This window comes from Bufo gargarizans, chromosome 4 (genome assembly GCF_014858855.1).
Source record: "Bufo gargarizans isolate SCDJY-AF-19 chromosome 4, ASM1485885v1, whole genome shotgun sequence".
NCBI classification, from domain to species: Eukaryota; Metazoa; Chordata; class Amphibia; order Anura; family Bufonidae; genus Bufo; species Bufo gargarizans.
In genome coordinates, this window is record NC_058083.1 from 58489975 (window position 1) to 58512371 (window position 22397).

At 46.5% G+C, this 22397-nt stretch overlaps 1 long non-coding RNA gene across 1 annotated transcript; it reads left to right on the forward strand.

Moving 5' to 3' along the window:
- The first annotated feature begins 2707 nt into the window (after nucleotides 1–2707).
- LOC122933928 lies at nucleotides 2708–4981 on the forward strand. The gene is made up of 3 exons (XR_006388593.1): nucleotides 2708–2777; nucleotides 3687–3742; nucleotides 4881–4981. It is a non-coding gene; the product is annotated as an uncharacterized LOC122933928 (long non-coding RNA).
- Nucleotides 4982–22397: the final 17416 nt, after the last annotated feature.

A 22397-nucleotide genomic window follows, 5' to 3' on the forward strand; every position in this document is an offset into this window, starting at 1 on the left:
TGAACCTGCAGATCTGGAGGCATCACTGCATCCAAGAGGTGTCGGGGGCATCGCCCTCCACACAGCAGGGGGCACATTAGGTGGGCACAGGGAATCTTCAAATTTAGGGTTAAGGGTGGTGTTGGCACTGCTGAGTGCTGCCGTCGGTGGATTAAAAGCTATACCTTGGTCACACCCCTAAACTGGTGACATCATCAGTCTACGCTTGTCTTTCAGATTTACCAAAGAAAACGCATCCTGATGGGAGTAGTTGTTGCTGGAATTCTCTTACTGGTTGTTGCTGGAATTCTCTTACTGGTCCTTGTTTGTAGACTGATGCTCCATAATCCAGGTAATATATACGTTCCATGTTATGTCGGGGGCATCTTATGGGGTCAGTACGGAGCGGAGGTTATACCGCCAGATCGGTGCAGCTTCTAGTGGCTATTAACCCTGAATGAGAGTTTATCCACCAGTGCCGGTCCTGGTAGAAGGCCCTGCCCACCATTACTGTATTCAATATGGCCGCACCTGCTGTCTGTATACAATAGGCATCAAAACACCGCCATAGATGTTATGTAAAGGAAAGCGAGCGGCTCCGGTCGTAGTGATGGAGGTCAGAGGTAATAACCGCTCCTGTGTCTGTTTCTTCATCAGGTACCAGGAATGGACTCAACCAGGTGAGTGTGTCCTGAGTAAAGTCTGGGGTACAACGAGGGTTCATTACATGAACAGCGCCCCCAGTGGCCAGACACGGTGGGGGAGATTTATCGAAACTGGTGTAAAGGAAGTCTGGTTTAGTTGCCCCTAGCAACCAATCAGATTCCACCGTTCATTTTTCAGACCTCCTTTGGATAATGAAAGCTGGAATCTGATTGGTTGCTATGGGCCAGTTCTACTTTACACCAGTTTGATAAATCTCCCCCATGTGTTCAGAATATAATGGGGTGCGGGGGTGTCCCATGTTCCTCCGCACCCGTGCTGACATCTCTCCTGTATAGGTCCAACCGTCCACGGCCTCCTGGAACGACCCGTCATCCACCCCCAGTCAGACCAGTAAGTTCAACTTTACTTATTAGTTTCGTCCAGTTTCTATAATGCGATAAACTGGTTTGCTATGAATGGCGCACTTCATGGAACTGGGCAGAGAACGGCCCCTCTGGACACCAGTTTCCTCGGTCGGCCATTGTACCTCATGTCTTTCTGACTGCTGTATATGGCCCCGATCCCTATCCCTTTAAGACTGACTTCACACATTGTTTTTGGGGAGGTTTAAGTGTATTTTATGCAGTCAGACGTTATTTACAGTTTATAGTGCATTATAAAGCATACAGTGCAACTTAAAGGGGCTATCCAATCCCTATAAGACCCCCAGTTTAGTTTAAGCCTCAGGAAGCAGAAGGGCTCGGTGCACCCCTGGTGGAGAGGGACAGCTCTGGGCCGGTATGGAAGGTGTGTGAGCAGCTTTAGACTGTAGTTGACATTAGTGTGTGATTGTGATGTGTCACCCTCCACAGCGGCCGAGACTACAGAGACCTCCGAGGGCTGAGCAGAGGACTGGGGTGGCCAGAGAACGGCTAACTGGCAACTGACCACTTTGTAGGCTGCTGTCCAGGGCTGTGGAGTCGGTAGATAAATGCTCCGACTCCGACTCCGACTCCTCAGTTTTTTGTACTTCCGACTCCGACTCCCCGACTCCGACTCCTCTGTATTTAATATGCGAATGTATTTTATACATTCCTTGAAGGAAAGAAAGAAGTTCTTCTAAGCTCTTCTAGCACAGAGAGGTAGTTGGGCAGAAGCTGCTGCCTTCTCCTTTGTGTGCTGATCTTCTGCTGAAGACAGGGCAGTGGGAGGATCCAAGAAGGGACATTTATTTTAAAACATGATTTCCCCAGAAGAATCCCATAGTCATGTTTAAAGTTTAAGATAACATTCTGAGTTTACACGTTTTATAGCCTTAGCTGAATGACAGCAGTTTTTCCAATGGTTTACAGCAGGGATGTCAAACTCGTGGCCCTCCAGCTGTTGCAAAACTACAACTCCCATCATGCCTGGGCATACTACAGCTATCAGGGAATGATGGGAGTTGTAGTTTTGCAACATCTGGAGGGCCATGAGTTTGACATCCATGGTTTACAGCTTCAGTCTTGAACTATTGACCCTCCATTCCCTTCACTTATACAAGTGTCTCTAGTCCTGCAAAACACATATTTACTTAATCCCTTATCAGTGAGAGGCTAGGATAACCATGGGCATTGTGTTCCCTGTAACATCAGAACACAACACAATGGAAAGTATATGTATTGCCACTCCTAATTGTGCATTGCGTGCCATATAGTGAAGCATATGAAAAGCATGCTTCTTCACATCACTGAACGCGTTTGTTTTGCGGTTACGTGAGGCACTGCGTGCATTGGCCTTTATTCTTACAGTAGAGAAGTCATTAATTATAACTGTTTATGAATTCGGACATTTAAACTTGCTTTTTTATTTTTTTATTCCAATTTAAATTTAGTAGGAGTCGGAGTCGGTTCATTTTTTGCCGACTCCGACTCCAGGTACCCAAAATTGACTCCGACTCCGACTCCTCGACTCCGACTCCGACTCCACAGCCCTGCTGCTGTCAGACGACCACAGACCCCCACCTGTCACACGACCCCCTGGACAGTATAATCGCCTCCTACGTCTGTATTGCAGGTAGCTGTGTCGTACACGAGAAGATGGCGACGTTCTCTGGCAGCGAGGAATACTGCAGGAGCCGCAACTCCAGACTCCTTACTGAGCAGGACACGAAGGTGATCAGTCTGACCTCCTGTAATGTGAGGGGGGCCGCCACTGTCCTGCTGCACGGTCGGCTGTACACAGCGCAGTCGCTGTCCTGGTGCGCGGTCGGCTGTACACAGCGCAGTCGCTGTCCTGGTGCGCGGTCGGCTGTACACAGCGCAGTCGCTGTCCTGGTGCGCGGTCGGCTGTACACAGCGCAGTCGCTGTCCTGGTGCGCGGTCGGCTGTACACAGCGCAGTCGCTGTCCTGGTGCGCGGTCGGCTGTACACAGCGCAGTCGCTGTCCTGGTGCGCGGTCGGCTGTACACAGCGCAGTCGCTGTCCTGGTGCGCGGTCGGCTGTACACAGCGCAGTCGCTGTCCTGGTGCGCGGTCGGCTGTACACAGCGCAGTCGCTGTCCTGGTGCGCGGTCGGCTGTACACAGCGCAGTAGCTGTCCTGGTGCGCGGTCGGCTGTACACAGCGCAGTGGTAGGTGGCAGCGATGATTACTCTCATCATCCACAGTGTATGACATCATGCACACTACCATTGTGTTTTGCGGTCTGCAAATCGCGAATCCACAAAACACGGATGGCGTCCGTGTGCGTTCCGCAATTTGTGGAACGGCACAGACAGCCTTTAATATAACTTCCTATTCTTGTCTGCAAAGCTTGGACAAGAATAGGACATTTTATTTATTTTTTTGCTGGTCCGCGGAACGGAGCAACTGATGCGAGCAGCGCGCGAAGTGCTGTCCGTATCTTTTGCATCTCCATTAAAGTGAGAGGGTCCACATCCGAGCCGCTAAAACTGCGGCTCTGATGTGGACCAAAACGGCCGTGTGCTTGAGGCCTATAACAGAGATGAAGCAGTAGGGGGCATCATATTATCAGACATTACATATCTTCCTGGCAATTCATAGCGGTGTCCTGTGTTTACAGACAGCGGCTGATTGTATCACAAAAGGTGAAGACTTCTGGGCGGCTCCTGTGAGGAGGTAATGTCCCCCTGTCCTTGTACAGTGGTAGAGGCCTTCTCCTCATCACCCCACCTCCTTTTACAGTGGTACAGTCCTGCTCCTCATCAACCATGTCCTTTTACAGTGGTACAGTCCTGCTCCTAATCACCCCACCTCCTTATACAGTGGTAGAGGCCTGCTCCTCATCACCCCACCTCCTTATACAGTGGTACAGTCCTGCTCCTCATCACCCTACCTCCTTGTACAGTGGTACAGTCCTGCTCCTCATCACCCTACCTCCTTGTACAGTCCTGCTCCTCATCACCCTACCTCCTTGTACAGTCCTGCTCCTCATCATCCCACCTCCTTGTACAGTCCTGCTCCTCATCACCCCACCTCCTTGTACAGTGGTACAGTCCTGCTCCTAATCACCCCACCTCCTTATACAGTGATAGAGGCTTGCTCCTCATCACCCTACCTCCTTGTACAGTGGTACAGTCCTGCTCCTCATCACCCTACCTCCTTGTACAGTCCTGCTCCTCATCACCCTACCTCCTTGTACAGTCCTGCTCCTCATCACCCTACCTCCTTGTACAGTGCTAGAGGCCTGCTCCTCATCACCCCACCTCCTTGTACAGTGCTAGAGGCCTGCTCCTCATCACCCCACCTCCTTGTACATTGGTACAGTCCTGCTCCTCATCACCCCACCTCCTTGTACAGTGCTAGAGGCCTGCTCCTCATCACCCCACATCTTTGTACAGTCCTGCTCCTCCTCACCCCACATCCTTGTACATTGGTACAGTCCTGCTCCTCCTCACCCCACCTCCTTGTACAGTGGTAGAGGCCTGCTCATCATCATCCCACCTCCCTGTACAGTAATACAGTCCTGCTTATCACCCCATGTCCTTGTACAGTGGTACAGTCCTGCTCATCACCCCATGTCCTTGTACAGTGGTACAGTCCTGCTCCTCATCACCCCATGTCCTTGTACAGTGGTACAGTCCTGCTCCTCATCACCCCACCTCCCTGTACAGTGGTACAGTCCTGCTCCTCATCACCCTACCGCCTTGTACAGTGGTACAGTTCTGCTCCTCGTCACCCCACCTCCTTCTACAGTGGTACAGTCCTGCTCCTCATTTATGGATTCTATATAAAATCAGTTTCTATTGTCTTCTAGGAACACTAGTGATTGTTTCATCTATAACACGGACCATGGATTTGTCCGGATGCATTGTCTCACTCGTCGCTGGTTCATATGTTTGGAAACCTAGATTTCTGCTGATGTTGTCGCTCCTTCAGTACGTGTTCTCTCTATTATCTTATTTATTACTCTGTAATGCTCCATAGAATCCTACTAAAACCATAGAAGAGGAATTTTCTTGCTCCTCTGGTACTGCTCATGGGGGCATTCCCCAAGTTGTGCACTAATTTGTGTCCGCAGTCCTCCAGGTGATGTACTGCCATCTATGTGTATAGCTGTATACTGTAATAATGTATCTGTATCTCCACCATCCTCCATAATGTCCGCAGTCCTCCAGGTGATGTACTGCCATCTATGTGTATAGCTGTATACTGTAATAATGTATCTGTATCTCCGCCATCCTCCATAATGTCCGCAGTCCTCCAGGGGATGTACTGCCATCTCTGTGTATAGCTGTATACTGTAATAATGTATCTGTATCTCCGCCGTCCTCCAGGGGATGTACTGCCATCTATGTGTATAGCTGTATACTGTAATAATGTAATGTCCGCAGTCCACCTGCCATGATTGGGATCTGACCTCGGGCTGCAGACTAACTCATCTAATTCTGTCCATTTCTCCATCTCTCCAGGAGCCGCCACATCCTCAGGACCCGCTGTGACTGCACAGACTTCGGAGAGATGCCTCGTGTAGAACGTATTCTATATAAAGCTGCTTTTACCTATTTATAGCTTATTATGAGATGTGCTTTTAGAACTATCTCTGCACAGGAGCTGCATACACAGAACGGTCGGATGATTTTTTGATAATTGAGTCTATAATATAATGAGAACTACAGGAGAAGCGTCAGGATGGAGCAGGGCGGCCCAGTCACTGTACACCGAGGTTTTGGGTGGATTTACACTCCTGCTCATGTCGGCAAATCGGTTTCTCTTTGTCTTAGTTTTAACCGCCTCCGGACTGGAGGCGGCTGTCTCAGGCACAGTCACGCATCTATGCGTCATCTCGCGAGACGCGAGATTTCCTGTGAACGCGCGCACGTTCACAGGATCGGCAGGTAAGCGAGTGGATCTACAGCCTGCCAGCGGCGATCGTTAGCTGGCAGGCTGTAGATGCGATCTTTTTTTTTTTTTTTTTTTAAACCCCGAACAGGTATATTAGACGCTGTTTTGATAAGTGTCTAATATACCTGGTCCTCTGGTGGTCCCTTTTGCTTGGATCGACCACCAGTGGACACAGGCAGCTCTGTAATAAGTAGCACCAAGCACCACACTACACTACACCCCCCGCATCACTTATTAACCCCTAATCACCCCATATAGACTCCCTGATCACCCCCCTGTCATCGATCACCCCCCCTGTAAGGCTCCATTCAGACATCCGTATGTTTTTTACGGATCCACGCATCAATGGATCGGATCCGCAAAACACATACGGACGTCTGAATGGAGCCTTACAGGAGGGTGATCAATGACAAGGGGGTGATCACCCCATATACACTCCCTGATCACCCCCTGTCATTGATCACCCCCCTGTAAGGCTCCATTCAGACACATATGGACCTCTGAATGGAGCCTGACAGGGGGGTGATCAGGGAGTCTATATGGGGTGATCACCTCCCTGTAAGGCTTCATTCAGACGTCCGTATGTGTTTTGTGGATCCGCAAAACACGGACACCGCGGATCCGCAAGACACATACACACGTCTGAATGGAGCCTTACAGGGGGGTGATCAATGACAGGGTGGTGATCACCCCATATAGACTCCCTGATCACCCCCCTGTAAGGCTCCATTCAGAAATGTTTTAGTTAGCGGAATTTTTATTTATTTATTTATTTTTTGTTCTTACAAAGTCTCATTCCACTAACTTGTGTCAAAAAAATAAAATCTCCCATGAACTCAGCATACCCCTCACGGAATTCAAATGCGTAAATTTTTTTTAGACCTTTTTGTATTCCAGACTTCTTCTCACGCTTTAGGGCTCCTAAAATGCCAGGGCAGTATAAATACCCGACATGTGACCCCATTTAGGAAAGAAGACACCCCAAGGTATTCCGTCAGAGGCATATTGAGTCCATGAACAATTGAAATTTTTGTCCCAAGTTAGCGGAAAGGGAGACTTTGTGAGAAGAAACAAAAAAATATCAATTTCCGCTAACTATGAACTCGCCATGCCCCTCATTGAATACCTTGGGTGTCATCTTTCCAATGGGGTCACATGTGGGGTATTTACACTGCTCTGGCATTTTAGGGGCCCTAAAGCGTGAGAAGAAGTCTGGGATCCAAATGTCTAAAAATGCCCTCCTAAAAGGAATGTGGGCCCCTTTGCACGTCTAGGCTGCAAAAAATTGTCACATGTGGTATTGCCGTACTCAGGAGAAGTTGGGCAATGTGTTTTGGGGTGTCATTTTACATATACCCATGCTGGGTGAGAGAAATATCTTGGTCAAATGCCAACTTTGTATAAAAAAATGGGAAAAGTTGTCTTTTGCCGAGATATTTCTCTCACCCAGCATGGGTATATGTAAAATGACACCCTAAAACACATTGCCCAACTTCTCCTGAGTGAGGCGATACCACATGTGACACTTTTTTGCAGCCAAGGTGGGCAAAGGAGCCCAAATTCCAATGAGTACTTTTAGGATTTCACAGGCCATTTTTTACACATTTAGATTTCAAACTACTTCTCACGCTTTAGGGCCCCTAAAATGCCAGGGCAGTATAACTACCCCACAAGTGACCCCATTTTGGAAAGAAGACACCCCAAGGTATTTTGTGATGGGCATAGTGAGTTCATAGAAGTTTTTATTTTTTGTCACAAGTTAGTGGAATATGAGACTTTGTAAGGAGAGAAAAAAAAAAAATCATCATTTTCCGCTAACTTGTGACAAAAAATAAAAACTTCCATGAACTCACTATGCCCATCAGCGAGTGTCTACGTTCCGAAATTGGGTCATTTGTGGGGTGTTTGTACTAGGGATCGACCGATTATCGGATTTACCGATATTATCGGCCGATATTCAGGATTTTGAACACTATCGGTATCGGCATCTATTTTGCCGATATTCCGATAGTGTATGGGGAACACAGATTGCGCTGCTGTCAGCGCTCTCCGTGTTCCCTCAGCAGCACAGGGGAGAAGGAAGCAGTGTCTCCTCCCCCTGTGCTGCTGCCTCCAATGAAAGGACAGGGGACAGGAGGAGGGGAGGAGCTATGGCCACTGCGCCACCAATGAAGCTTAATCTCTCATTTATTCATATACAGGAGGCGGGAGCGGCAGGATCACATAGCCGGCTCCCGACCTCTATGAGCAGTAGCTGCGATCTGCGTAGTTAACTCCTCAGGTGCCGCGGATCGCAGCTACTGCTCATAGAGGTCGGGAGCCGGCTATGTGATTCTGCAGCTCCCGCCTCCTGTATATGAATAAATGAGAGAGGGGTTGTCCAAGTTATATTTATTGATGACCTATCCCCAGGATAGGTCATCAATATCAGATCGGAGGGGGTCCGGCACCCCCTCCGATCAGCTGTTTGAAGAGGAGACTCGCACGGTGTCAGCGCTGCCTCCTCTTCACTGTTTACCTTCTAGCCGTTGCATCTGCAGTGGTGAGCAGGTGTAATTACACCCAAGCAGTCCCATTCATTTCCATAGGAAGGCTTGGGTGTAATTACACCTGCTCACCACTGCAGATGCAACGGCTAGAAGGTAAACAGTGAAGAGGAGGCAGCGCTGACAACGTGCCAGTCTCCTCTTCAAACAGCTGATCGGAGGGGGTGCCGGGTCATCAAGAAATATAACTTGGACAACCCCTTTAATCTTCAATGAGTGCAGTGCGCCCCCAACCCCAGTATTAGACATTGGTGGTGCAGTGCGCCCCCCCTCCCCCCCAGTATTAAGCATTGGCGGCGCAGTGCGCCCCTCCACAGGATCCCCTCTCCCCTGCTCCTCCGATCGGAGCCCCAGCAGTGTAATGCTGGGGCTCCGATCGGTTACCATGGCAGCCAGGACGCTATTGAAGCCCTGGCTGCCATGATAAGCTCCATGCTGCTGTGTGCACAAAGCACAGAGAAGCAGGGACAGTGTGAGCTCCTATTCACCCTGATAGATCTCTATCAGGGTGAATAGGACAAGGGTTCTAGTCCCTAAGGGGGCTAAAAGTTAGTAAAAAAAAAAAAAGTTACAAAAATAAAACACCAAAATATTAAGTATAAATGAAAAAGAAAGATTTACCAAAAAAAACTACACATTAACAATAAACATTAATTTTCAGCAGATTTGTGGGAATTTTTTATTTTTTTTTCAAAAATAATTTATACCGATATTCTGGGAATTTTTATCGGCTATCGGCCTGAAAGTTCACAAATTATCGGTATCGGCCCTAAAAAATCAATATCGGTCGATCCCTAGTTTGTACTGTCTTATTTTTTTTTTTATTTTTTTTTATCAAAGACATGTAGAACAATAAATGTAGAGAAAAATGTATATATGGATGTCGTTTTTTTAGGAAAATTTTACAACTGAAAGTGAAAAATGTCAGTTTTTTGCAAAAATTTCAGTAAATTTCGATTAATAACAAAAAAAAGTAAAAATGTCAGCAGCAATGAAATACCACCAAATGAAAGCTCTATTAGTGAGAAGAAAAGGAGGTAAAATTCATTTGGGTGGTAAGTTGCATGACCGAGCGATAAACGGTGAAAGTGTGAGTGTAGTGCCGAAGTGTAAAAAGTGCTCTGGTCATTAAGGGTGTTTAAGCTAGCGGGGTTGAAGTGGTTAATGGGTTATTTTTTCCTTTTTTTTTTTCTTTTTAAGAAACTGCAAAAAAACAAGAAGGAATTAGACCAGTAAATCCTGAGCCCCTGCTCCCCCGGCCCGGTGCTGGGGTGTGAGGGCGCCCTCTATCTGTCAGGCACAGGTTGTCACGTTGTATATTTGCACTTTTCTCTCTTTGTAACAAAGGTAAAGATGTTATTTTTGGAAATTAACTTTATAAATGCAGCTTCGGCCTTTTCTTACCCGCACCCTGTCTCTGATGTTTTATTATGGGGTTCAGTCCATGGATGAGGAACCTGCCCCTGCGGGAATCAGGGGGATTTTGTATTAGATTACAGTAATAATCTAGCACGTTCTGTTGTATATTTGTATATTTGTGTTTTTTTGCTGATTTCCTCGCTGAGGTCAGTGGCTGAAAACGGCAAAACCACAGCATTCACCGTACTGCCACAAAACCACCGCATGGTGTCATCTGGCGCCATCTCCTGGACAATGTGCTAACTGCACCCAGCACCCTGCAGACCTGGTAATAGAAGTCTGTATTTTTTGCATGTTGGAGGTTCCATATTTATCCCGGCTGCACCACTCAGACCCCTGCGTTTCTACCGAACCAAACACTAGACTGGCCCAGTGCCCCCCATTGTTCCTGCTGCAGAACCTCCTTGTTTGAGCTTTTGGTCATATGTACTTACCAACTATTGAGAAGGGAGACCAGGCAGGTCCTGAAGACGTCTACAAAATGTACGCACCTCACCCGTGTATATAAAACATGCCCCCAATCAGAAATAGTATAGGGGACCCCCTTCATTAGACCCAAAAATAAATACAGCCCCCCCCCCACCCTGAGCCTTAAAACTAAGAGACACCAGACAAAATAACTCTTTTTTTTTTTTTTATAAATGATAGTTTTTTTTAAATATATATTTAAGGGAGAAAAAGTGTATATTTTATATACACAAATTCCACTAAAACTAATGAATATACAAACCGGATTCCAAAAAAGTTGGGACACTATACAAATCATGAATAAAAACTGAATGCAATGATGTGGAGGTGCCAACTTCTAATATTTTATTCAGAATAGAACATAAATCACGGAACAAAAGTTTAAACTGAGAAAATGTACCATTTTAAGGGAAAAATATGTTGAATCAGAATTTCATGGTGTCAACAAATCCCCAAAAAGTTGGGACAAGGCCATTTTCACCACTGTGTGGCATCTCCCCTTCTTCTTACAGCACTCAACAGACGTCTGGGGACCGAGGAGACCAGTTTCTCAAGTTTAGAAATAGGAATGCTCTCCCATTCTTGTCTAATACAGGCCTCTAACTGTTCCATCGTCTTGGGCCTTCGTTGTTGCACCTTCCTCTTTATGCGCCAAATGTTCTCTATAGGTGAAAGATCTGGACTGCAGACTGGCCATTTCAGTACCCGGATCCTTCTCCTACGCAGCCATGATGTTGTGATTAATGCAGAATGTGGTCTGGCATTATCTTGTTGAAAAATGCAGGGTCTTCCCTGAAAGAGATGACGTCTGGATGGGAGCAGATGTTGTTCTAGAACCTGAATATATTCTGCATTGATGGTGCCTTTCCAGACATGCAAGCTGCCCATGCCACACGCACTCATGCAACCCCATACCATCAGAGATGCAGGCTTCTGAACTGAGCGTTGATAACAACTTGGGTTGTCCTTGTCCTCTTTGGTCCGGATGACATGGCGTCCCAGATTTCCAAAAAGAACTTCGAATCGTGACTCGTCTGACCACAGAACAGTCTTCCATTTTGCCACACTCCATTGTAAATGATCCCTGGCCCAGTGAAAACGCCTGAGCTTGTGGATCTTGCTTAGAAATGGCTTCTTCTTTGCACTGTAGAGTTTCAGCTGGCAACGGCGGATGGCGCGGTGGATTGTGCTCACTGACAATGGTTTCTGGAAGTATTCCTGAGCCCATTCTGTGATTTCCTCTACAGTAGCATTCCTGTTTGTGGTGCAGTGTCGTTTAAGGGCCCGGAGATCACGGGCATCCAGTATGGTTTTACGGCCTTACCCTTACGCACAGAGATTGTTCCAGAGTCTCTGAATCTTCGGATGATGTTATGCACAGTTGATGATGATAGATGCAAAGTCTTTGCAATTTTTCGCTGGGTAACACCTTTCTGATATTGCTCCACTATCTTTCTGCGCAGCATTGTGGGAATTGGTGATCCTCTCCCCATCTTGGCTTCTGAGAGACACTGCCCCTCTGAGAAGCTCTTTTTATACCCAATCATGTTGCCAATTGACCTAATTAGCGTTAATTGGTCTTCCAGCTCTTCGTTATGCTCAAATTTACTTTTTCCAGCCTCTTATTGCTACTTGTCCCAACTTTTTGGGGATTTGTTGACACCGTGAAAATTTGAATCAACGTATTTTTCCTTTAAAATTATACATTTACTGGGATTAAACGTTTGATCCGTCATCTACGTTCTATTACAAATAAAATATTGACATTTGCCATCTCCACATCATTGCATTCAGTTTTTATTCACAATTTGTTTAGTGTCCAAACTTTTTTGGAATCCGGTTTGTATAATATTTCTATATTTTATTTTTTTATGAACACAAAAAGAGGGCTGTGTGTACGTGTTATGACGAGGCTTAGTACAGTCTGCTGTACTAATGCTAGGATAGTACTAGTAACTATTGCTAATATTATTTTTAATTTTCTTTCACTTTTTAGGATTTTATTTCTACTGGGCTCGGCGCTTCTCACTGTTACCACGGCTCTCTAATGACAGCGCGGTCACAGCTCCACAGCTGTCAGCAGATCGCGATGTAACCCTGGCGCTTTTATACATTGGGTTACAGATAAGAGCCTACCGCCATGACGTATAAATTCATGCAGCGGTAGAAAAGAGGTTAAATAGGGCTTGAGTCATAATTTAGGATGAGGATAGCCAGTACCTCACCTGCAGACCAGAACAAAAAGAAGTCTGTGTCTTCATAGCAGATGGACGGTAGCTGTCCTAACAATCAATGCTCGACTTTTTAAGCAGGTCTTGAGACATAACTAAAGGGCATCTGTCAGCAGTTCTGTACCTATGACACTGGCTGACCTGTTACATGTGCACTTGGCAGCTGAAGGCATCTGTGCTGGTCCCATGTACATATGTGCCCGCATTGCTGAGAAAAATGAAGTTTTAATATATGCAAATGAGCCTCTAAGAGCAATGGGGGCGTTGCCGTTACACCTAGAGGCTCTGCTCTCTCTGCAGCTGCCACGTCCTCTCCATTTTGATTGACAGGACCAGACAGTGAAAACATCATCACACCTGGTCCTGTCAATCAAAGCAGAGAGGGTGCGGCAGTTGCAGAGAGCAGAGCCTCTAGGTGTAACGGCAACGCCCCTGTTGCTCCTCGAGGCTCATTTGCATATATTAAAACTTCATTTTTCTCAGCAATGCGGGCACATATGAACATGGGACCAACACAGCTGCCAATTGTTGTAGTGAAATGGTTAAAGGGTACATTTGCTTTTGGTAACGTGGATCATGGGGAGGATCCCAAAACTTCCCGGCTGCTACCTACTGTCAGCCTGTAGAGCCGTCTAGCGCCCCCAGGTGGCTGTTCAGGAAAGTGCATCTCAGGAGGCTGATGTTCTGATTCCCCTCTAGGAAATACAACTGTATCACTGGACTATAGAGGAGGCCTCCTCCACATAAAGCGTGGGGTTAGGATTTTACTGAGCGGCACCTGTCCGTCCACACCCACCGCCCGTCCAGGTTCATGCTGAGCCCAATCCAGTAATTAGCATTTTCCTGGTATCATTCTGTGGTTTTCTACAAGAGGAAAAGGATTTTTATAATTATACCCACCCCAAAAACTCTGCAGCAACTCCATATGCCCCACCCAAAAGTATTGCCCACTGGAGGAGGTCTTGACGTATCTGCCCCTCGCCCACATGATGCCGCTGAACTCCCATTACATAATACGGCCCCTCTTCATCTCCATCATGCTGTTTGGTCGTCCCTCCAGTCCCAGGTATTTCTGATCACATGGAGCACTTCTCTCGCCCTGTCTCTTGCTGCCATGTATTAATAACTGGTGTTATCTGAGTGGAGTTGCCCTTTAGGGTTCGGTAATCCAGGATGAAGCAGCGCACCATAAATACCTGAGGGGTGTAGGAGCTCGGTGTGATGGCATCAGGCTCAGGACATGGAGGTGTAAGGACAGGGAGAGGGAGGAGGGGGATGAAGATGAAGTCACCTGTATCTCCTGATCTCTAAGCAAAGCCAGTGTGGAGCCATGTGCAGAGCCTCCGGCCACCATTCTAGGTCTAAGGAAGTAATAACGTGACCTCCAACCCAAATCCAGGACTCTTCACATGAGGGTCCACTGGAGCTGAGATCCTTCACTGCACCCAAAGATAATAGACAACCTGAAATCACAAAGATGAGTAGAGCCAAATACAGTAGGAGAGTGGCCATAAGATGGGTAAAGGTCACCAAGTGTCCCTCACCCCAACAGAACTGTTACTGGTGGAACCATAATAACCAGCATTTCCACTAATGGTAAGGTGGTGAATCCATGAATTCTAATGTCCCTGTAATGACGTCCTGAGATACGTGAATGTATGGGGTGAAGCGCTGAACGTATTAAGGGACACAATGACAAGAAAAGAAAGATTACAGACCCTCCTGTTCACAGTGATCACTCTTACTCTGTTGTAAAGAATACTTTTACTATCCCCCCCCCTAAAACCCAATCAACCCCTTATAAAAAAAGAGAGGAGGGGAAAAAAAAAAATACAACTTTAAACCATTCACTCAACCAGTCGAAGACAGCAAACCTTATTAATCTCTCTCTTAGCCCCATTACATTAAGGCCCCTTTCACGCGGGCGGGTGCGATGCGTGAGGTGAAACCATTGCACCCGCATTAAATCCGGGCACATTCACTTCTATAGGGCTGTGCACATGAGCAGTGATTTTTACGCATCACTTGTGCGTTGCATGAAAATCGCAGCAAGCTCTATATTGTGCGTTTTTCACGCAACGCAGGCCCTATAGAAGTGAATGGGGCTGCGTGAAAATCGCAAGCAAGTGCGGATGCGGTGCAATTTTCGCACATGGTTGCTAGGTGACGATCGGGATGGGGACCCGATCTTTATTATTTTCCCTTATAACATGGTTTAAGGGAAAATAATAGAATTCTTAATACAGAATGCAAAGTAAATTAGGCATGGAGGGGTTAAAAAAATTTAAATTAAACTCGCCTCATCCACTTGTTCGCACAGCCCGGCTTGTCTTCTTTCTCCTTTTTTGAGGACCTGGGAGAAAAGGACCTTTGGTGACGTCACTGCGCTCATCACATGGTCCATCACCATGGTGATGGACCATGTGATGAGTGCTGAGCCATTACATAGCCCATCACCATGGTGATGGACCATGCGATGAGCGCAGTGACATTACCAAAGGTCCTTTTCCTCCCAGGCTGCGCGAACAACTGGATGAGGAGAGTTTAATTATTTTTTAATTTTTTTTATAATCCGGATAGAAGTTTATCATTTTTCGCTCAATCTGAAATTTATCAGAGGTTCTAGATTTCTAACAGAATAGCGTCCCGATGAAGCCTCGTCATAAATGTATCCACTGTTACTCTACCTTAAAGAATCCTTTTCTATCTCATCTTTATTATAGCCAGTTACTATCCTTACTCTAAACCCAGTTCACAAACATATTCACTGCTCTTACTGTAAAGAATCCTTGTCCGTTACACGGTAATCACTCTTACTCTACTGTAAAGAATCATTTTCTATCTAATATTTAGGGTCCATTCACGCGTCCGTTTTACCCAGTAACAACCCTTACTATAAACGCTCTTCATAAACATACTCACTGCTCTTACTGTAAAGAAGCTCTCCTTACACCGTGTGACCGGTCGCGCTGCACAGATTTGCTTCCTACGGTGACGTGTGTTCCAGTCGAGGTTCTTTCATTGTATCTGTGGATAGACGTTAGGGGTAGACAGCGGGGTCTTGCTGGGATTCAGCTAGCCCTGCCATAGAGGTCTGGGCTGTGTAGGAGTAAGTGCTGTGTACCCCGGGGCAGGCTTAGCCACTAGCACTTGTCTTCTCTTGTGTTTTCTACTGTACATTTTTACATTTTCATTTTTTTATTAATTAATAAAAAAACACCAAAAATGTAAAGGAAGTGACTGTGTGATTTTGCTCAGCTTCCGTTCCGAACTCCTGCCGTTTCCACATATAAAATGTCAGTTATTTTTTTTTTAGTTCCTCTTTAAAAATCCTCCAAAATGAACCCTTGGTTTGTCTCAAGGGAGTCTTCTACCTTCTTTGGACCTCTGCCCAGCATACTCTGGTATCACTACTCCTAGTATTCCCTGGTATGTCTCACCTCTTATCTCACAAGCTTCCTTATACCATAGATGGAACAGCCGTGATACTTTTAATACCAGATTCATAAATCGGCGGCATATAGAGGTGCATTAGGGCCCCGTACACCTGTGATGGGGCCCTTTTACAGCTCTACAGCAGAAGTTGTATGGAGCTAGATCATGACCAGGCACGTGGAGCTTGTCTACATCAGAGGGCTCAGCTGGGAACAAAGAAAACCTCAAAAGGAGAAAATACACATAAAATGTCCGGAAAAGAAACATATAGATCTAAAATGTATTTTTACAGAAACAGCGCCACTCCTGCCTATGGCTGTTACTGGTATTGCAGCTGTTCCCCATTCACTTGATTTCCTCATGAACAGGAGCAAAGCGAAATGCTGAGCCTTCATTTTATCCAGTATTTAACCCCGTGTTCTCTGCAAGACGTTTCCAAGATTGTTCCCTTCCAAAGCTGCAGAAAACCCTGACAAACCATATGTGGGCGAGTTCCTGTTTTGTTTTCTATCATTTATTTCCAGGGTGGCTGCTACATTCATGTAGATGCAGCAGAGCCTAGAGCAGATCGTGTAGCCGTTCATGTGCAATATTGGGATTGGGGTGCGGCATTCGGAACCAGGGGGGTCTCCTCCTGCACCCAGAAGTGGAATAACACATCTCCTGATGTTCCCTAAGTTTAGCAGGTAAAGCACAGCCAAAGGGGGCGAGATTGTCCATGTTATATAGTATCATTATTACATACAGCATATATAATCAATACATTTATCATAGACAGATACAGTAGTGTCCAACATCATTAACCTGATAAGTAAGTGTTTTGGTAGAAGAGATATTTATATACAGCAAATAAATTACTTGTAAGCATAGTAGAGTAATAATAAAAACAGACCCAACAATAAGGACCTGCATCCCGCTGTCACGGAGACATACGGACATTCCCGCGGCAGGTGGCAGGAGATCTGTGAGACTGGCAACACGTGGTTTGATCTGACATGTTTTCCATTTGGATCAAATGACGTCTGTGTTGTTTCTGATTATTATGTGGATGGGAGGATAGCTAAAATGGTAAAGGCTCAGCCAATGATCACCTCCCCTCCCCCCAGAAAGATGGAAGACGAACTGAAGTTACCAGTGAGCACTGCTACAATCAGAAGACGATGAAGTGAACTCTCTGCAAAGTCCCGAAAAAGACATGGTCCTGAAGAGGTTCAAAGTCACCAAGAAACACAGTCACTGCCCTAAAGAGAAATGGCGCAATATACTGTGGACTGAAGAAAGTAAAATTGTTCTTTTTGGGGTAATTGTGTAATATGTCAGAAGACCCCTGAGCACTGAATTCAAGCCACAGTCCACTGTGAAGACACTAAGGCATGATGGTAAAAAAATCCTGATATGGGGATGTGTCTCACACCCTGGTGTTGGGCCTATTTATCACATAAGAAGAATCATGGATCAGTTTTAGCATATCACAATACTCAAGAAGATCATTTTGCCCTATGCTGAAGAAGACATGCCCTTGTTATGGGTCTCAACATGACAAGGACCCAAAACCCACCAGTAAGAGAACAACATCTTGGTTTCAAACAGGATTGAGGTAATGAAGTGGCCGGACCAATCCCATTGAGAACTTGTGGAGGGGACATCAAAAGTTCAGAACTGTAGAATCTCATCCAAGTGTCCTGTACTGAAAGACCAGTTCAGAGGGACCAGAAGTTGGTCAACTCCATGCAACACCAATGTCAAGAGGCTCTCAGAACAATGGTGACGCCACTAAATATTAGTTCAGTCATTCAAAGAAGAGTTTGTAAAGAAAAATTATGGAGATACTATTTTTTTAACAGACATATTCCCTTTTCTTTACTTTCTGTAAAGGGTTAACACAAGCTGGAGAAATGTTGCTACTGGTTTTGATTTAGAATTGGATGTGTAAGATTTAAAGTGCTCTTTACAGAAATAAAAGTTATTTGTAACGTGTGTAGGTAGGGACAGACACGGACAGTCAGCTCTGACCTAGAACCCAGCCCACGTTCCCTACCTACTTGCAGTGCAAGCCCTATGTAGCAAGACCGTAACTGGTTGACAGCCCCTGCACTAACATGCAGAGACAGATAAACACCTAGAGACAAGCAACACAACGACAGAGTTGTAGGTAAATTGGTCAGAACCAGGAGAAGAGGACAACGCAGCACAAAAATGAGAGACAGAGAGTGGTGAAAGGACGAGCCGAGGTAAAAAACATGAGGGTTTAAATAGAGCGCCAAGTCCTGGGATCAGAACCTGATAGGTCCATGACTTGGCGCTCCATTAGTCAGAAGCACTAGCACACAGGAATAGAGCAGGTGGTAAATCAGCCCACTGCTAATATCCTCCAGCACACGCCCCCTGTGGGGAGAAACAGAGCATTGCACCCTGTAGATAAGAATGTGATTACGCTGATGATCACGCCGCTGGAGCTCGGACAAATAAGTTATGACATTATTATAATGATTTTGTGCTGTATTTGCTTTTTGTACAATCACTATTTTTTTTTAACACAGATGTACGTATATTTGTTATGCTGTTGTATTTACATTTAGTCATAGACTACTGGTTGCCTGCTCTTGACAGGTGCATATTACATTTTTTTTATATTAGTTTAAAATTTAACTTTAACCTGAGCTGGTTGATGGGCGCTCGCTGTCCATGCATGCGGTTGTCTTTGGCAGCGTGTGTTTATGTGTGCACTTTCCCTGTCTGGTGTGCACGGGGTTTATTGTGTGTACTCCCCTTTTAGTCTTCCCTTCCCTGGTGTGAGAAGGGTTAATTCCCTTCATAGTATGTGAGCACTGGGTGTGTCTGATTGTGGGTGTGGCTACATGGGCTATTTAACCTCAGTTGAGACCTGAGTTCTGAGGGGTACTCCAGCCTTGTAGTAAGCTGGAGGCACTCTCCTGGTCCCATATACCATCTGCCAGTGAGGGCCACCCTTGTGGTCATAAATTGTGGTCCAATGTTGTTATGTGATGTTAAAGGGCTTCTGTCACCCCACTAAAGTCATTTTTTTTTTTTCTTGGGCTAGTTACATTCCTTATAGTGCGATATATGAGAATATAATGGTGTTACTTACTTTCATTTGGCCGTTTTTTATAAAAACGAAGTTTTATAATATGCAAATCAGGTCTCTACCAGCAAGTAGGGCGTCTACTTGCTGGTAGCCGCCGCAAAAAACCGCCCCCTCGTCGTGTTGATTGACAGGGCCAGCCGCGATCTCCTCCTCCGGCCGGCCCTGTCAGCATTTTAAAAATCGCGCGCCTCTGTTCATTCGGCGCAGGCGCCCTGAGATGAGGAGGCTCGTCTCCTCAGAACTCCCTCGGTGCGCCTGCGCCGATGACATCACTGAAAGAGAAGACGTCATCGGCGCAGGCGCACTGAGGGAGTTCTGAGGAGATGAGCCTTCTCATCTCAGAGCGCCTGCGCCGAATGAACAAAGGCGCGCGATTTTTAAAATGCTGACAGGGCCGGCCGGAGGAGGAGATCGCGGCTGGCCCTGTCAATCAACACGACGAGGGGGCGTTTTTTTGCGGCGGCTACCAGCAAGTAGACGCCCTACTTGCTGGTAGAGACCTGATTTGCATATTATAAAACTTCGTTTTTATAAGAAACGGCCGAATGAAAGTAAGTGACAACATTATATTCTCATATATCGCACTATAAGGAATGTAATTAGCCCCAAAAAAATAAATGACTTTAGTGGGGTGACAGAAGCCCTTTAACCGCCTCCGGACCGCCTAACGCAGATGTGCGGTCCGGAGGTGGCGGCCCTGCGCACAGTCACGCATATATGCGTCATCTCGCGAGGGCCGGGATTTCCTGTGAACGCGCGCACACAGGCGCGCGCGCTCACAGGAACGGAAGGTAAGCGAGTGGATCTCCAGCATGCCAGCGGCGATCGCTCGCTGGCAGGCTGGAGATCCGAATTTTTTAACCCCTAACAGGTATATTAGACGCTGTTTTCATAACAGTGTCTAATATACCTCCTACCTGGTCCTCTGGTGGTCCCTTTTGTTAGGATCGACCACCAGAGGACTCAGGTAGGTCAGTACAGTCGCACCAAACACCACACTACACTACACCCCCCCCCCCGTCACTTATTAACCCCTTATAAACCCCTGATCACCCCATATAAACTCCCTGATCACCCCCCTGTCATTGATCACCGCCCTGTCATTGATCACCCCCCTGTCAGGCTCCGTTCAGACATCCGTATGATTTTTACGGATCCACGGATACATGGATCGGATCCGCAAAACGTATACGGACGTCTAAATGGAGCCTTACAGGGGGGTGATCAATGACAGGCGGGTGATCACCCATATACACTCCCTGATCACCCCCTGTCATTGATCACCCCCCTGTCATTGATCACCCCCCTGTAAGGCTCCATTCAGACGTCCGCATGATTTTTACGGATACATGGATCGGATCCGCAAAACACATGCGGACGTCTGAATGGAGCCTTACAGGGGGTGATCAATGACAGGCGGGTGATCACCCATATACACTCCCTGATCACCCCCCTGTCATTGATCACCCCCCTGTAAGGCTCCATTCAGACGTCCGCATGTGTTTTGTGGATCCGATCCATGTATCCATGGATCCGTAAAAATCATGCGGACGTCTGAATGGAGCCTTACAGGGGGGGTGATCAGTGACAGGGGGGTGATCACCCTGATCACCCCCTGTCATTGATAACCCCCCTGTAAGGCTCCATTCAGACGTCCGCATGTGTTTTGTGGATCCGATCCATGTATCCATGGATCCGTAAAAATCATGCGGACGTCTGAATGGAGCCTTACAGGGGGGTGATCAGTGACAGGGGGGTGATCACCCTGATCACCCCCTGTCATTGATAACCCCCCTGTAAGGCTCCATTCAGACGTCCGCATGTGTTTTGTGGATCCGATCCATGTATCCATGGATCCGTAAAAATCATGCGGACGTCTGAATGGAGCCTTACAGGGGGGGTGATCAGTGACAGGGGGGTGATCACCCTGATCACCCCCTGTCATTGATAACCCCCCTGTAAGGCTCCATTCAGTCGTCCGCATGTGTTTTGTGGATCCGATCCATGGATCCGTAAAAATCATGCGGATGTCTGAATGGAGCCTTACAGGGGGGGTGATCAGTGACAGGGGGGTGATCACCCTGATCACCCCCTGTCATTGATAACCCCCCTGTAAGGCTCCATTCAGACGTCCGCATGTGTTTTGCGGATCCGATCCATGGATCCGTAAAAATTATACGGACGTCTGAATGGAGCCTTACCAGGGGGGTGATCAATGACAGGGGGGTGATCCGGGAGTCTATATGGGTGATTACCCCCCTGTCATTGATCACCCCCCTGTCATTGATAACCCCCCTGTCATTGATCACCCCCCTGTCATTGATCACCCCCCTGTCATTGATCACCCCCCTGTCATTGATCACCCCCCTGGTAAGGCTCCATTCAGACATTTTTTTTGGCACAAGTTAGCGGAAATTTTTTGTTTGTTTTTGTTTTTTCTTACTAAGTCTCATATTCCACTAACTTGTGTCAAAAAATAAAATCTCACATGGACGCACCATACCCCTCACGGAATCCAAATGCGTAAACATTTTTAGACATTTATATTCCAGACTTCTTCTCACGCTTTAGGGCCCCTAAAAAGCCAGGGCAGTATAAATACCCCACATGTGACCCCATTTCGGAAAGAAGACACCCCAAGGTATTTGCTGAGGGGCATATTGAGTCCATGAAAGATTGAAATTTTTGTCCTAAGTTAGCGGAAAGTGAGACTTTGTGAGAAAAAAAACAAAAAAATCAATTTCCGCTAACTTATGCAAAAAATAAAAAATTTCTAGGAACTCGCCAGGCCCCTCATTGAATACCTTGGGGTGTCTTCTTTCCAAAGTGGGGTCACATGTGGGGTATTTATACTGCCCTGGCTTTTTAGGGGCCCTAAAGTGTGAGAAGAAGTCTGGGATCCAAATGTCTAAAAATGCCCTCCTAAAAGGAATTTGGGCCCCTTTGCGCATCTAGGCTGCAAAAAAGTGTCACACATGTGGTATCGCCGTACTCAGGAGAAGTTGGGGAATGTGTTTTGGGGTGTCATTTTACATATACCCATGCTGGGTGAGAAAAATATCTTGGTCAAATGCCAACTTTGTATAAAAAAATAGAAAAAGTTGTCTTTTGCCAAGATATTTCTCTCACCCAGCATGGGTATATGTAAAATGACACCCCAAAACACATTGCCCAACTTCTCCTGAGTACGGCGATACCAGATGTGTCACACTTTTTTGCAGCCA